Here is a 16,845-nt window from a genome sequence, read left to right as displayed (position 1 = left end):
CTTCTTCTCCTCTTCCTTCTCCTTGTATTCCTTCTTTTCCTCCTCCTCGTCTACTTCTTCCTCCTCCTCCTTCCTCTTCATCTTCTGCTTCTTGTTCTCCTTTTCTTCCTTCTTCTTGCTCTTCCTCTCCTTCTTCTCCCCCTCTTCCTCCATTTCCTCCTCCTCCTCCTTCTTTTCCTCTTTATCCTTCTTCTCCTTTTCCTCTCCCTCTACACTTTATTCTTTGTCTTCTTCTTTCGCTCTTCCTGCTCTTCCCCTTTTACTTCTCTTCTTTCTCCTCCTCCTCTTCTTTCTTCTTCTTGCACTTTTTCTTCCTTCTCATTCTCCTATTTCCTTTCCCCCTCTATCTCCTCCTCCTCCTTCCTTTTCCTTCTTTTTTCTTGCAAAACTTCATTTTGTCTTTTATTTGTGATTTGAAATTTTTTTTCACATGATGATGAATTCTTTGCTGTTCTTTGGAGAACCCTTTGCTCATATTTTTGGCTAATTATTTAGTGGGCATGGTCATCAATCCTATATTTATATGTAGATAAATCTATAAACCAATATGTGAGTGAATATTGATAACCATACATATAAGTGACAAAACATATATGAGTATATATGTCATATCTTTGGTACGAAGCCTTTATCATAGAAATTGACTCATTGTTTTCTCTCATTCAAGCACTTCTCTTCTTACGCTACCTGCATGAATGTTGTCTGTGCTGAAATATTCCAATTCAATTAAAACAATCAGAGTTACCAGTTTTATCTTGATGGGCTCATTTCAATACTTCTGATTGGAAGAGCAAAAATCTCTTCCAAGAGCCTGCCTCTTTAGAGGGCTCCAAATTCCTTTCCTCTCTTCATTTGCCAGTAACTGCTCTGCTTGGTTTCCTCTTCTCTACCATCATGATGTCCATTAGGTGTAGAGGGGTGAAACTGTGAAAAGGTGTACTTGAATCAGACAGCAGAGCACTTAAGGCTAATTACCCATTTGATGTGAGATAATAATGCTATAGACATATATTTGGATGAGATGGTGATGTGATGCTTTTCCTCACCATAGGTGCTTGCTGGATGTGTGGTGGTGAGATAATGGTAGACAAGGATTGGAGGGCTGAGGGAGAGAGGTCAGAGTCACTCTGCCTCAGGAGGATGATGGCAAGATAATTGTAGGCAAGGATTAGAGGGACAAGCCAGAGACTCACTTTGCTGCCTGACTAGGAGGAAGGAAGTTGGTGACTTTGAAATCGAGAATCCAGGATCCTCATGGCAGTTTGTCTTTTTGCTTCACTTCCCCCCCACTAAAGACCAAGGACTTTAATTGATCCTGACTCTGGCTGATCCTGAGGCCTCCGGGGAGCTAGGCCAGACTTTACACAAGGTATATTAAACACTTAAAGAAATTGAATAAGAAAACCATTTTAAATTAAATACTATAAAATTATATATGCCTTGAAGATACAACAAGGTAATATAAATAGATTCCATATAAGTTAACTGAGAAAATAACTCTTTATCTAATGAAACTACAGGGGCATAACTCATGAAACTAAGTCAAATAATAACAACATTCATTTATAAGAACAAAACTCCCAGAATCTCGAGGGAAATTCTACAGTTATACAATATATAATTCTGAGACAAAAAGAGAATATCTAAATTACATATGTAAAATTTATTCTTTTTGTAAGTTATGTTCAATTTGTTTGAATCTTTAGTTTTGTTATATAATTTTGAATGGATAGTTCCTTCGTTATTTCAGAAGAAAATATTGAAAGGAGAAAACTATGAAATAATAATGACTAACATTCATATAAACCCCAACGGTTTACAAAACACTTGTTGTAAATTAATTTGTTACATCCTTCCAGAAATCTAGTGATACTCCATCCCTGTTAATTTTTGCAGGTAAGGAAAGGATGATTGAAAGAATGACTTGCCTAGATTCACCCAGCTAAGAAATTGGAGCAAGATCAGAACTAGAAGTAGAAATCGATTTTTTTCTCTTTAAAAAGTCTTATATTCTAAAGGTCTATTCATTTAAGTCTTTTCAAAGAAGATATTATTTATCATTTTAGGGAAGGAAGGAAACAAGTATTGATTTAGGACCTACTGCCTACAAGGTATTGTGCTGCTTTACACTTTCCCATTTGACCCTCTCAAGACAAGTAGGAAGATGGTGTAATTATGAACCTTATTTAACAGATAGAGAAAGGGAAGCAGACTGTTTAGGTGACTTGCCTAGGGGCACACATAGCCAGTGTTCCTGGCTATATTTGGATTCAGATTTTCCTGACTCAGGACCTAGCAATCATCTACTAACCCACAAAGCTGCCCATGTCTTTGTATTTTCTAATTTATCCACATTGATAGATTATTTTTTTTCTCCTGTCTCACTTGGGGTTTATTTCTTGATTTTTATGTTTATTTTTGATTATATAACCAGTTCATTAATTCTTTATTTTTTTGCTTTCTCCAAAGAAAATTTTTTTGAAAGTTTTTTTAATGTATAATAGAAAATAGAGTATAAAAGCCAGCAATAATTACATGGAAGCAAAGCAACTTTGAAAGTTTCATATTAAATTTGTTATTTTTAAAAAGAAAAGCAATCAGGGCAGCTAGGTGGCACAGTGGATAGAGCACCAGCCATGAGATCAGGAAGACCTTAACTCTTCCTAGCTGTGTGACCTTGGGCAAGTCACTTAATCCCAACTGCCTTAGCAATAAAAAAAAAAGAAAGAAAAAGAAAAGAAAAAGGAAAAGGAAAAAGAAAGGAAGGAAAGGAAGGAAGGAAGGAAAGAGGAAATGAAGGAAGGAAGGAAGGAAGGGAGAGAGAGAGAGAGAGAAGGAGGGAGAAAGGAAGGAAGGAAAGAAGGAAGGAAGAAAGAAAAGCAATCTATACATTGCAGAGACTTAAAGTTTCATTAAGTCTTTTTTTCTATTCTCTGTATTTGGAAAATCTTATTTATTTTTGTTATGTTCATAATGAAAATATTTTTAACTTTAGAAAAGAAAGCTAAAGAATTATGGTTTTGCAATTTAAGAAAGCGTTATTATGAATGTTGAATGATCTCTAACTAGGATAAAATTTTTATTTTATTATTTTTTATTAGTATAGTTTTTTATTGAGAAAACATATGCCTGGGAAATTTTTCAACATAGACCCTTGCAAACACTTCTATTCCAACTTTTCTCCTCCTTCCCTCCACTCCCTCCCCTAGATGGCAGGTAGTGCTGTATATGTTAAACATGTCAAAGAATATGTTCAATACAATATATGCATACATATTTATACAGTTTTCTTGCATAAGAAAAATCACATTTAGAAAGGTAAAAATAATCTGGGAAGAAACACAAAAATGCAATCAAACAACAACAGAAAGAATACAAATGCTATGTTGTGGTCCACACTTATTTCCTAATGTTCTTTCTTTGGGTGTAGCTGGTTCTGTTCATCACTGATCAGTTGGAACTGATTTGGATTCTCTCATTGTTGCAGATAGCCACTTCCACCAGAATTAACCCTCATAGTAAAAAAAAAAGTTATAATTATAAAATTAAAAAAAAAAAAGAATGTAAAAAAAAATTGACCCTCCTATAGTATTGTTGTTGAAGTGTGTAATGATCTCCTGGTTTTGCTCATTTCACTTAACTTTAGTTCATGTAAGCCTCTCCAAGCCTCTCTTGATTCATCCTGCTGGTCATTTATTACAGAGCAATAATATTAGGATAAGAATTTTTGACGAAGATAATGAGTCAAGTGCTGTACTTCTTGAGAAAGAAAGAAGGGTGACCTAGTATTCAACAGCTACTATGATATGAATTGGTAGACAAAATTTTGATCCTGTAAACTTCAGAAATGGGGGAAACTGTTAAGTACTCATAGTAAACATGATTTACTTATGATTTATTATTAGTAAATATTTGGTATGTATACTTATTTTTATATACTTCTTGTTATATATAACATTAATATTTATTGAAAACTCATTCTGTGTGAAATATTCTACTAATTTCTGGGAATCCAGAGCTGAAAAAATATTATATTCATTGTCCTTAAAATTCCTCTAATTTAATGGAAGAAATTAAACATGTACAAAAATAAATGTAATAACTAGACGAGTATGAAAAAGTCTAGAGAAAGAATACTTTTGATTTTGTGTTTGGGATTTGGTTTTTTTGTTTGTTTGTTTGTTTTTGGTAATTTCTGTGTTCTCATTTCTAAGTACTGTGATATGTATGATTATTTTAGAATCAATATGTGATGCAGTATTATTCTGAATAAGAATTGTTTTAATCCTAATAGAGAATTGCATTGTGAGAACAGAAATTTGTATGATATAGATCAGAATATTGACTGGGTGTAGGAAAGAAGAAATTCTGAGATTGCTATGGAAGTTACAAAAGAGTAAAATAAAATAATTTTTGTGTAAAACATAAAATTTTCATGAAGACTTATATAATCACAATAATTTTTACTTTTGTTTATTTTTTGGGTGGCTCTTTAAACATTTCAGCACTTGTACTTTTCACCAAAAGTTAAAATGAATAAAAATAAATTTAAGGCACTGCTTTACAAGATTTCTGATTTGTACACTAAAACTAAGTAATGGAATGGGATTTAGGGAAAGGAATATCTTGACATTTTTATACCTTTTCTTTAACTTCAATTTAATACTATTATAATTGCGAATGTATCACTTTTCTTTTTTTCTTGCAGGAAAAATTAGATACAGGGATAAAAAAAGAAATATATGGTATGGCAACCTCAGAAATGAAGTAAGATGATTCACTGTGCTATATACAACATGTAGATACAGGCCTTTGGCTAATTTACTAATCTGTGGATGTGAAATCTGTAAGAATGAGATCGATACAATGTAAGGTAAGATTATATTAAAATGTATCTTATATTGTTTTGCATGGCAAATTACATGGTAGACTATATTAGCTATAGTTCCAGTAGATTGTTTTCTCCTTTCCCTCTACTTTTAAATTTAAATCTTGGTTGACCAGATATGCAAATCTTCAAATAGATTTCCTTTTTAGACTCTATCCTTTGCCAAAAGTTTGCATGTTAAACATTTCCATTTATCTAAACTATCTTATTAAGTTATTTTCTTTGTCTTTCTTTTCTAAAACACTTTCAATCAGGAGCAATGGCAGAAACACTATTTGTTCCCCTAAAGTCTCCATTTCCTTTCCCTGGATTTCTTAAATATCTAGTGATACTTATTTGATTTCCTTACATTAATATCTTCATATGAATTCCAAGATGTGGGTATTGATTGTTAGAAATCTTTGAAGTCTGGGGAGACATATCCTGGAAACATCTCCTGGCATTTTCATGTCTCAATTTTTTTATTCTTGCTTGTTTTGTGAGACAATGGGAGTTGTGATTTGCCCAGGGTCACACAGCTACAAAGTATTAAGTGTCTGAGGCCAAAGTTGAACTCAGGTCCTCCTGACTCCAGGGCCCATGCTCTATCCTGCACCACATAGCTTCCCCTTGTCTTTATTCTTTGGCCACAAACTTTTTTTTCTTCTTCTTGGGACTAATATAGAATTGAAACATAGCCCCTTTTTGGTTGACTCTAAAATAAAAAGAAATGTTCTAAAAATACTAGGGGAAATTGTGTCAACACAATGTTGTAGAGGGCCAGAATTCTGGAGTATACTTGAAACATGGAATTGATGAGATAGTGTTTCTCTAGTTCATATATATCTACTATGATATAGATAGAATCACTGTAGTTTGATATAATGATGTAATCATTCTAGATTGGCTTATACTCAGTATACTGTAATGATGTAATTGTAATAGGGTATTTAAAGGCTTATAGAACTGGGAACAAAGTTAGATTCAGACTGAGGCTGGTGGAGACTGTCAGACTGTCAGACAGCTGAAGGAGACTGGGTCAGACCGAGACGGCTACCTATAAATACTTGTTAATTGATGGATTGACTACATTCATTTGTCATAATATTTTTCAGGCATTCCCTGATGGCCGTCCTGGATATCATTTCAACAAATCATTAAGTAAAATTATCCAGAACAATTAGTTTAAGAGAGGCATAAAAATAAGAATCCACCAATCATTTTCTTTAAAAAAAAGTCTCAAAATATAAACTCACAGTAACAGCATTGACAAAATACAGATTTGAGAGTAAAGAAAAATAATACTAACAGCAAATGAGAAGCAAATCAAATAATGAGGAACAGCAATTAGGATTGTACTATCGACTTAAAACAGTGAATGATATGGAATGAGATTCTTTTTAAATAGTATTTTTTCCCACTTTCACATTAAGAAAAAATTTAGCATTCTTTTTCTAAATTTTCTTACCTCCTCTCCCTTCTTCCAAAGCTGTTAGGCAGTATGATATAGTTTATACATATGCTATTATGTAAAACATATTTTCATAGTAATCATTATTGTGAAAGAAAAAATAGATCAAAAGGAAAAAAACACAACTCAATTCTTTATCTGGCTATGTGTAGCATTTTCCTTTTTGTAAGTCCTATGACCTTTTCTTGGATCATTGTGCTTCTGAGAAAGACAGTCTTTCTAAGGAATGAGATATTCTAAAATCTAAAACAAAAAAGGTTTACAATTAAGAATAATTTACCCAGAAAATATATTATAATCTGAAATAAAAACTGGATAATGAATAAAAATCTATAGCCAGCCATGAAGTCAAGTGAAGCAATGCTAACAATAAGGCTAGCAAAGGAGATGGAATTCCAGATGAGTTACTTATAACTAATCTAAAAGATGATGATGTTCAAGTTTCTATATTCGACATGGCAGCAAATTTGGAAAACACAACAGTGAACACTGGATTGGAAAACATCAGTTTATATCCCAATCCTAAAGAAAGTCAATGGCAAGGAATGTTCAAATTACTGAACAATTCCACTTATTTCACACCCCAGCAAGATCATGCTGAGGATTCTGCCCCCTAGGCTTCTGCAATATGCAAACCGAGAATTACCACAAAAGCAAGTTTTGAAGGAGCAGAAGATTGACTTTATCTTCATTGATTACCACATTAAAACCTTTGACTATGTGGATTACAACAAAAAGTGGCAAGTCCTTCCAAGAGATGGTACTATCAAATGATCTTACTAGTCTTCTGAGGAACCTGTATGTAGGACTAGAAGCAACAGTTAGAACAATTGATTGGTTTAAGATGGGAAAAGGAGGCTGAATATTATCACCATATTCATTTAACTTAAATGCATAGTGTATCCTGAAAATGCAGACTGGATAAATCAAAAGCTGGAATTAAAGTTGTTGGAAGAAATAACAACTTCAGATCATACAATCTGTTGGCAGAAAGTGAAGAGAAATCACGAAGCTTCTTGATTTAGGTAAACGAGAAGAATATGAAATCTGGCTTGAAGCTTAACATAAAAACATTAAGATCTTGGGAAGAAATCCCATTGCCTACTGACAAATAGAGGAAATGGAAGCCATGGAAGCAATTTTGGATTTTATATTTTTGAGTTCAAACATCACTGCAGATAGCCACTGTAGCCATGAAATTAAAAGATTCTTTTCCTTGGAAGGAAGCAAATCTGGACAGCATAGTGAAAAGCAGAGGCATTGTTTTACTGATAAAGTTTTGTAAAGTTAAGGCTATGATTCTTTCAGCAGCAACATATGGCAATAAGAATTGGATCTGATTCTTATTTATTCTTTATAATAGCCAGAAAAAGAGTCCTTATTTCTTCTTGTTTCAAAGTTTCTTGTTTCTTTTGCATCACATTTATTTTCTGCTTAGGATTATCTCTGTCCCTCAAATTATAATTATTTGATATCCCAATGAATTGTGAAACATTTCTCTCAACTCAGGTTATATTCCCTATATAAATCTATATATATATATATATATATATATATATATATATATATATCTCCATTCCCCTCTCACAATAATAATTTGTAAGATGTATGGTAAAAATCTGGATTTTGTAGACATTATTTTCCTGATGGTCAAAATAAATTTTCCTATACAAAAATAAAATGAGATCAGCTTTACCTGACTTGTTCTTTATAAAACTATAGTAGTACTTTGTTTTCCCAGAAAATCAAATTAAATATTCCTCCTAAAGTCAAATATCAATTACGATGAATTATTTTCATCAATTTTTGTCCAGTTTGATTTTCTAGCCACCATCTGTGTTCCTGCACACATCTTTTACAGTGTCAATATTCCTTAGACACATTTGAGGTCAGCAAAAAATGTAAACCATAATATTTGTGCCAGTAAATCCCATTTTACCTACCATCAGGCCCTTATTATACAATTCTATTATAATAAGATCTTCTAGTAGTCTAGTAACAAAACTCCCTGATGTAAGACCTGAAATTGACCCATGTTGTATAAAAGTTTATGCATGAGAGGATTAATTCCCTGGTGTGCTATCATTTTGGTCATAAATTAATATTTTCAGTTTTTCTTTCTAAACCTTTCATTTTTTTCTTGTAAATTTATTTATTTTGATATACATTGCTTTATGAATCATGTTGAGAAAGAAAAATCAGAGCAAAAGGGAAAAAAAAACATGAGAGAAAAAAATCAGAAAAAAAGTAAACATAGCATGTGTTGATTTACTTTCAGTTTCCTTAGTTCTTTTTCTGAGTGTAGATGGTATTTTCTGTTCAAAGTCTATTGGGATTACCTTAGATAAACTTTTAAAAGAATCAGCTGACACTGTCACATGGTTTGACTAGACAAACTTTTTTTTTAAGAATTAGAAAATCCAGTTCGAGTACTAATAGTAGAGAACTTAGAACCAACTCATAACTACTATGTGGAAAAATATAAGAATATATGCTGCATTGTCAGTTGTGTTGTCTATGTCTATGAAAGCAAATGTGTTAAAATTACTTAAAATTGAGGCCTTCATAAGCACAACTGAATACCATGATTTTAGTAAAAAAAAAATTAGGGCTGGTATTATTTGAAATTTATTTGCTTCTTACTTGTCTTTTTTATCTGCTTTATAATTGTTTATGTTCATACGGCACTTTGTGTTTACAAATTATTTAGGATACTTCAACTCATTTAATTCTATTTTCCTTGCTCTATTTTGTAGATGATATGATATTTAAAGAGGAAATAATTTCCCCAATATCAAACAGTTTTGCTTGTTCTTTAACTCTCTCATCCTCCTTTCTAATCTCCTTTTTGTCACATTACATAGGTTGAAATATTCAGCTGTCCCTCTACTAGAAGAATGCCCTCCAAATGACTACAATGAAGATATTATATGTGAAATTACATACCTGAAAACCTTAACAATCACCAAGTCTCACTTATACTTTTTATAAATGAGAAAGCTGAGGCTCATTCATTCAAAGGAAAGAAATGCTTTAGAGTAACTTTTAATCAACACTCACACTGACTAGCAATGTCCCAGGACCTGGCCATAATATTTCCTCGGGCTTCTGGATAAGTGTTGGGAAATGCTATTTTGCACTCTCTCTCTGTTTTACTCTGAGATATAGAGCTCATCTTTTTCCCTGGAATAGATCAACACGGATTTTACAGTGACCAGTGGGTTGCCTTTTTACGATAATTCATAGCTGTCCAGTCAAAGGATATGGTTAAGTACTGACTTTAAAAGGACTTGGGGATTGGTTTTGTTTTTGATAAAATACAGTAATCCAACCCTTTTTCTCCTTCTAAAAAAGTAACTCCCTTTTTTTTGCATTTGCCTTTACGTTTCTAAGGTAGAATAGATATGTATGTACTAAGAACAGTGTCTTCCAGATCTCAGGTTAGTGAGTAGCCTTTTTTACATGTTTGAATGACTCCCAAATTGCATGAATAAATGCATTTTTTTTTAATTTGAAGGTTCTCTAGAGCTTGAGTTCATATCCTGTGGTAAGTCAGAAAACTACATATAGTACTACACAGGAAAAGGTTTCTCAGTGAATCTTTTACAAAGCCAAGATCTTCCATCCTTTGTAAGTGTGAGACTTAGATCATAAAGGATCCTGCATTCTCACTGGGGCTACTTCTCCCTTCTTTGTCACTGCTGTTCTTACTACATTTGTAGGAGCCCCGCTATAGTTCCTGAGTCTCTGTTTGTGCTCAGAAGCTCCACAATTCCATGAGCTTCCAATCTCTACTTTTGCAGCTGGCCTCTATCTTGGGATGAAAACATCCTCCGGTGGACCAAAGGAACTGTTTTATATAAAAGAGTTTGGAGAATGCTTTAAAAGTGGTTTATGTGAGTGACTTCATGCAAGAGAGATATATGATGAAGAACCAGCAGGATCGGAACAGACTATAATATAGACCTTGATAGAATGTAAACTCCTAAAAATTATTAACAAGCTGATTTTAGAAAGGCTTGGAAAGATTTACTGGAACTAATGCTGAATAACACAAGCAGTATCAGGAGTACATTGTACATAGTACAGCAAGGTTGTGTGATGATCAACTATGAAAGACTTGGTTCTTCTCAGTGATTCAATGATTCAAAGCAATCCCAATATACTTGGATAGAAAACACCATCTGCATCCAGAAAAAGAACTATGGAGATTGATAGTAAATCAACACTTGTTATGGTAAGAGAGAGAGAGAGAGAGAGAGAGAGAGAGAGAGAGAGAGAGAGAGAGAGAGAGAGAGAGAGAGAGAGAGAGAGAGAGAGAGAGAGAGAGAGAGTGTAACGAGCTGTTGTCTCCAGAAGCTGCTGGATCGCTCTCTGGGAAGAGATCTGCTGTGTCTACTCAAATCTCTCAGACAGATTCTTCTTCCTGTAGTGAACCATTGTCTCCAGGCAGTTGCTGTTAACTCTTGTCCTTAGAAGTGACTTCCCTTCCTGCAGAGAGCCCCGTCAGGCCTGATGTAATGCAGAGAGTCTTCCTTCTTGAATCCTGGCTCTGAATCTCCTCCAGCTCTTATCCTTCTCCAGGCCGATCTGCCCTCTGCGCCCATTGCTGTCTCTTTTTATCCTCCCAGAGAATGGGGCGTGGGGATAATGCAAGGGCTTCTGGGAAGAACCACCCCCAGCCAATGAGCTTGCCCCCTCTATCAAGTCAACCTGAGTTCTCACCTTGTAACTATCCAGACAACCTCAGTTCTCACTTAGTAATCCTAACATCTCCCCCTTTCTTTTGATTTAGAACATAGGGACAGTCATGACCTTGAAACATAAATCCATCAATATGGGAAGTATTACAGATAATTACATAAATGACCTTGAAACATAAAATCCATCAATATGGGAAGTATTACAGATAATTACATAAATTACATAAGCACATAGTAACATAGTAACGTAACACATGCTAGAAGTATATAACATAATCATAAATTGAAAATTTATAAATGTCCATAAGTCCATTGTCCATTAGTCTCATCTTGTGTGAGGAAGTCCAATGATTCCTGCTGGTTTTTAAAGTTCTTTAACAGTCTTCTTATTATCCATGCTCTTTCAGTGTCAGATGTTTCTTAGATCTTCTCCTTTATTTTGAGGCCTTTCTCTTTTTCTGTCTCTCTCTGATGGACAAGGCGAATATGACTCGTTGGCACCCATCTGATTCCTTCTCCTGCTGAAGAAATACAAGCAAACCCTCTCCCCCAGGCAGTTAACCTATCTGGTCCCTTCCATTCACCACTTTCTGGATCTCTCCACATCACCTGGCGATTATCTAAGGACAGTGGAGCTGCTCGCACTGGACACTGCCCTTCTGGTGGGTTATAAAACCTGTCTGCCGGAGCCAGTGCATCTTTGTCAAAAATTAGAAAATTAATGGTATAGAGAAACTAAATTTAGAAGTTCCCTAGGGCTACCTGTGGCTCCCCCTTTCTTTTGTTTTTGGAGGAGTGTCTTAATATCTCTGTTTCTTCTCTCTACTATTGCCTGCCCTTGAGGATTAAAGGGTATGCCCGTGGTATGTAAAATCTTATACTGTGCACAAAAGTGTGTAAAATGTTTGGACGTATATGCAGGTCCATTGTCTGTTTTTATTGCTTGTGGCACACCCATAATTGCAAAAGCCTGTATAAGGAATTCAGTGACCACTCGGGCTGTCTCTTTTGCTGCTGGCATTGCAAATGTGAATCCTGAAAAGGTGTCTACCACGACATGAATAAAAGATAGACGACCAAAAAGATTTATAATGGGTCACATCCATTTGCCAGATTTCATTGGGTCTCAAACCACGAGGATTCTTCCCTGGAGGGAGTGTAGGAGCATGGAAAGGAAGACAAGCTGTACAGCTTTTTACTATGCTCCTAGCTTCCTCTCATCATTTGAATTGCATCAGGCTTGAATTTTACATAATTCATGAAATTCCGAAAGCCATAATAAATTTTCTCCAGGTTCCAGGCATATCCTTGCTATGGATTTCCAATCATTCGGGGTTAGGACTTCATAAGACAAACCATCTAGTAACATTTTAACATAAGCTGATGTAGCCCCATAAAGGGTACAACCTTTTTTCAAATCCTTAATTTTATTCAAATCTAAAGGTGCATATCTTCTCCTTTTATGACCTACACAATCAATATTTTCAATCACAGGATATGCATGTATAAAATCACTTATATCCTGTCCTTCTTTTTTAGCTTTAACCAATGCTTTTTCTAATCTTGTCATAGGCTTAGGCTGCTTCACAGGCAATTCTGTTTGTGTTTCTGCCTCTTCCTCTCCTCCTTCTTCCTCCACCTCTGAAGGGTTAATTGAGGGAGGAGATGGGAGGTGCTCCTGTTGCTGTTGCTCAGAATTGTACTTAACTTCATGTTATCTGATTCATCCTTTTCACCTAGTTTAGTTGACACCTCCCCATTTTGCTCCTTCATCTCTTCCTTTAGAATAACATTTTTTAAAGCCATTTGGATTAAATTATAGGTATGAATTGTATCTTTGGAAACTGAGTTTGGTCTGGAACCAAAGGGTAAAATGTCACAAAGGTAATTGTACTGTTCACCTAATTGCTCTCCTACTAATTTCCACTCATCTGGATCCAATTCTTCTTCCAGAGAAAAAGAAGGACATATGACCTTCACAGTTCTTAAAAGTTCAGTAATCTCCTCTAAAATTATAATCAATCCTTGGCTTTTCATAACCTTGATGATGCTCTCTAAACATTTTCCTTGAACAGAAGGTGTTTGCCCCATTTCACTATAAGAGATTCCTGGTTTGGCCTTAACAAGTTAAGTTCCTTATTTATCTATTAGCACACTCACTTAATCTTTAACAAAGTTTCCTCGTTACTCACGGTTCTGGGTCAGAGAGACTGAGATCTAGATCGGAAGCTTTTCCACTGGAATCAGGACTGTGTCTGTCCCTGTTCGGGCGCCAAATTGCTAAGGTCTGGTCTAGCTCCTCTTGTCAGGATAAGCAAAAGTCCTTGCCCCACGTTGGGCGCCAATTGTAACGAGCTGTTGTCTCCAGAAGCTGCTGGATCGCTCTCTGGGAAGAGATCTGCTGTGTCTACTCAAATCTCTCAGACAGATTCTTCTTCCTGTAGTGAACCATTGTCTCCAGGCAGTTGCTGTTAACTCTTGTCCTTAGAAGTGACTTCCCTTCCTGCAGAGAGCCCCGTCAGGCCTGATGTAATGCAGAGAGTCTTCCTTCTTGAATCCTGGCTCTGAATCTCCTCCAGCTCTTATCCTTCTCCAGGCCGATCTGCCCTCTGCGCCCATTGCTGTCTCTTTTTATCCTCCCAGAGAATGGGCGTGGGATAATGCAAGGGCTTCTGGGAAGAACCACCCCAGCCAATGAGCTTGCCCCCTCTATCAAGTCAACCTGAGTTCTCACCTTGTAACTATCCAGACAACCTCAGTTCTCACTTAGTAATCCTAACGAGAGAGAGAGAGAGAGAGAGAGAGAGAGAGAGAAGAGAGAGAGAAGAGAGAGAGAAGAGAGAGAGAAGAGAGAGAGGAGAGAGAGAGGAGAGAGAGAGGAGAGAGAGAGGAGAGAGAGAGGAGAGAGAGAGGAGAGAGAGAGGAGAGAGAGAGAAGAGAGAAGAGAGAGAGAGAGAGAGAGAGAGAGAGAGAGAGAGAGAGAGAGAGAGATTTAGAGCTCATTCAATAGTGATTATAAATATTTTCAGATATGCAATTTGATTTAATGAACAGAGCTAGCCCAGGGCTCCTGGGCTAATGTTTGGAGCTAAGGCAGGCATTAAAGTTGCATTCTAATGAGATTACCATCTGAACACCTATCTTTCTATGTATAAATAGACTTTTGGTGGGTGATGTTATAATTTTCTCTGTATTGTCTTGATCATATTTTTCTTTTTATCTATATGCATTCACACTTAGCTCCATGCTTTGGTCTCCTCTTCAGGCCCAGGAAGAAGAGATTCTTCCACTTAAATAGCATTCAAGTCTGTCACCAAGAAAGCTAGAACTGATTCACAACTAAGAAATAGTCATTGTCAGCAAACCTAGCACCCTCCCCCTCTTCCTCATCCCCTGCAGTGGAAAGTTGGTGAGTCTTCAGGAGATTCAGATCAACTATTCTGTGGCCTGGCTTTGTTTGGCCTTGGTCGCTGCTGCTGCTGCTAGAAAAGTTGTTTTTCTAATGTTGTAATTTTTGTCTACCATGATTATCAGTTGATATTTAGTGGACTTCATTAATATTTAGAAAGGTGGCTATGTTCCAAGATGGCATAGTGAGATATTTTTTGTGTAGTACTTTCCTGTTACTCTATTCAGATTCCTGGGGACTGTGACCTAAAACATAGAGAGTATATTTGGTAAAGAGATTACATCCTTGGAAGTTCTTTTTTTGCATCCTCAAGATACAAAGGTTATTTTTTGTTTGTTTGTTTGTTTGTTTTTTTCATTAAGTATTTTTTTATATTAAGTATTTGTTTTTATTTTTTAAGTTAATTTGATTTTTTCTTGGGCTGTTTGTAGACCTTTAAATCTGTGACCAGTCTATTCTTGGTTACTAATATATCATTACTATCTGCTGTTGTATGGAAACCACTAAGATGCTGATGGAAGATAGAATATCATAAATTTTTCTAACACTCCAAAAGTTTCAAATTTCATTTTCAGCCAAAGGATAAAGTAGATTTATTTGGGAAATCACACTTAGTGGCTCAAGATTTGTTCTTGCCTGATAAATTATCAGTATTAAAGGGATGGAGTAATTGTAGCCTTATATAAGCAATAGGTAGAGAAAATAAATGACTTTCTAAGTTATTAACAGATTCTTATTGGCAGATATGAAGAATAATCTTTTGTCACATCTTTCTTATCCCTTTAACTTTTGAATTCTTTCTATTTTGTGGCTCCTCCTGCCTGCAAACACTTAACTAGGGCTCCTCATGTTTGATTTTTTGTCTTTGCACACTCATTTCTGTAATGTAGTTTTTCATCATCTGTACTTCAAGGAGTCCCTGATTTCCTTGAAAACTTTCTTGAGTCACCATCTGTGTAAGGACTCTTTTGATTCTCCAACTTATTGTGTTTTCACTCCTCCCACATTCCCCATATTTATTTTGTTTTTAATTACTTCTATTGATGTTGTCTCCTCTTATAAATTTAAAGCTTATTTAGGTCAGGGGATATATGCTTTTATCTTTTTATATCCAGCATTTACTAGCTGGGGAAGATATTCAAAATGCAAGAGTCATTGACCTTTAAGGTACACTAGATATCACCTGATTCTTGTGTGTGTGTGTGCTTTTTTGTATAGATGGGCCTTCATACCTATCAGGCTCATATAGAGATTTGCCTTATAAGAATTATCTGAATTGAATTTCCTTTCCATAGCATGAAACTATTTTGTTTGGCCAACTTAATGAATGAAACACTTCCATGAAATTCTAAAACTTTCATGAAATAAGCAGAATTATAAAGGGACTTTCGATCCAAGGGCTTTTTAAAATATGGAATTACCAAACCCCTTCTACATCATAACAGTCTCCTTGTTCTAGATGTTTTTAGTGATCTTTCTTCTAAATAGTCTAATCTTTTCTGCCTAAAGGTTGTCTGTTGCTTTTCCTAATAGTAATGAATGTAATAGAATAATAAATGTTCTCTATATGCCTCTGTCATGGTTCTAAGAACCAAAGAAAGGATGATACTTAATTCTTATTTTTCATTACACATAGGCTCCCACTATGCCTTTTGTGTAACAGCATTCATTTTAAGATTTGTTTATTTTTATAAATAATTATTTTAAATTTTGCTTTTGATATAGATTTTTTCCATTCTTTTTAATTCATTATAGAAGCTTCAGAAACTATGAAATAAATTCTGTTTTATGTATTTGTATATATACATATATTTAAAAGCACCTACTTTTGGGAATAATCTCTTCTTTCTGGCCTTTGTTTCCACATCTGTCAAATGAGAATGGTATGCTAGATGACCTATCAAGTTCCATCTAGCATCAGATTAATGATTCTCCTCACCTATTTTACAAACTTTGTAAGTTTGGTTTGCTTTATTTGAAGTTTTCCTAAATTGTGGGACAGGTACAGAACACTAAATTTTCTATGAAACTTCTTGGCATTTTGGAAGTTAGGATGGAGATAACTAATCTCCCAATTGATTGGATACTATATAGCCATTGTAGTTATGGGATAGGCCCCTTTGTGGGTTGAAAACAATTTTCCACAAAGCTGTGTACAAATGATAGATAGAACAATATACGACACCTAGAGGGACTTTTCAGTCCATAACATTACAAGTGAAAGGTAAGTATGTTGGTAGCCTTAGCTCCATGGCTAACTATCTAGTAACATCAAATATTTATTTCCCTGAAGCTCCTAGTCTTGAGATTGTAAATGCTGCTGAGAAAATCACTCTTAGCATGATTCTCTGTGACTATAAAGAACAGATCCATAGATAATGATTTGCCACCCGTC

This window comes from Sminthopsis crassicaudata, chromosome 3 (assembly GCF_048593235.1).
Source record: "Sminthopsis crassicaudata isolate SCR6 chromosome 3, ASM4859323v1, whole genome shotgun sequence".
Lineage (NCBI taxonomy): Eukaryota > Metazoa > Chordata > Mammalia > Dasyuromorphia > Dasyuridae > Sminthopsis > Sminthopsis crassicaudata.
The sequence above is the reverse complement of the archived record's forward strand: the minus strand, read 5'-3'. Positions refer to the sequence as shown.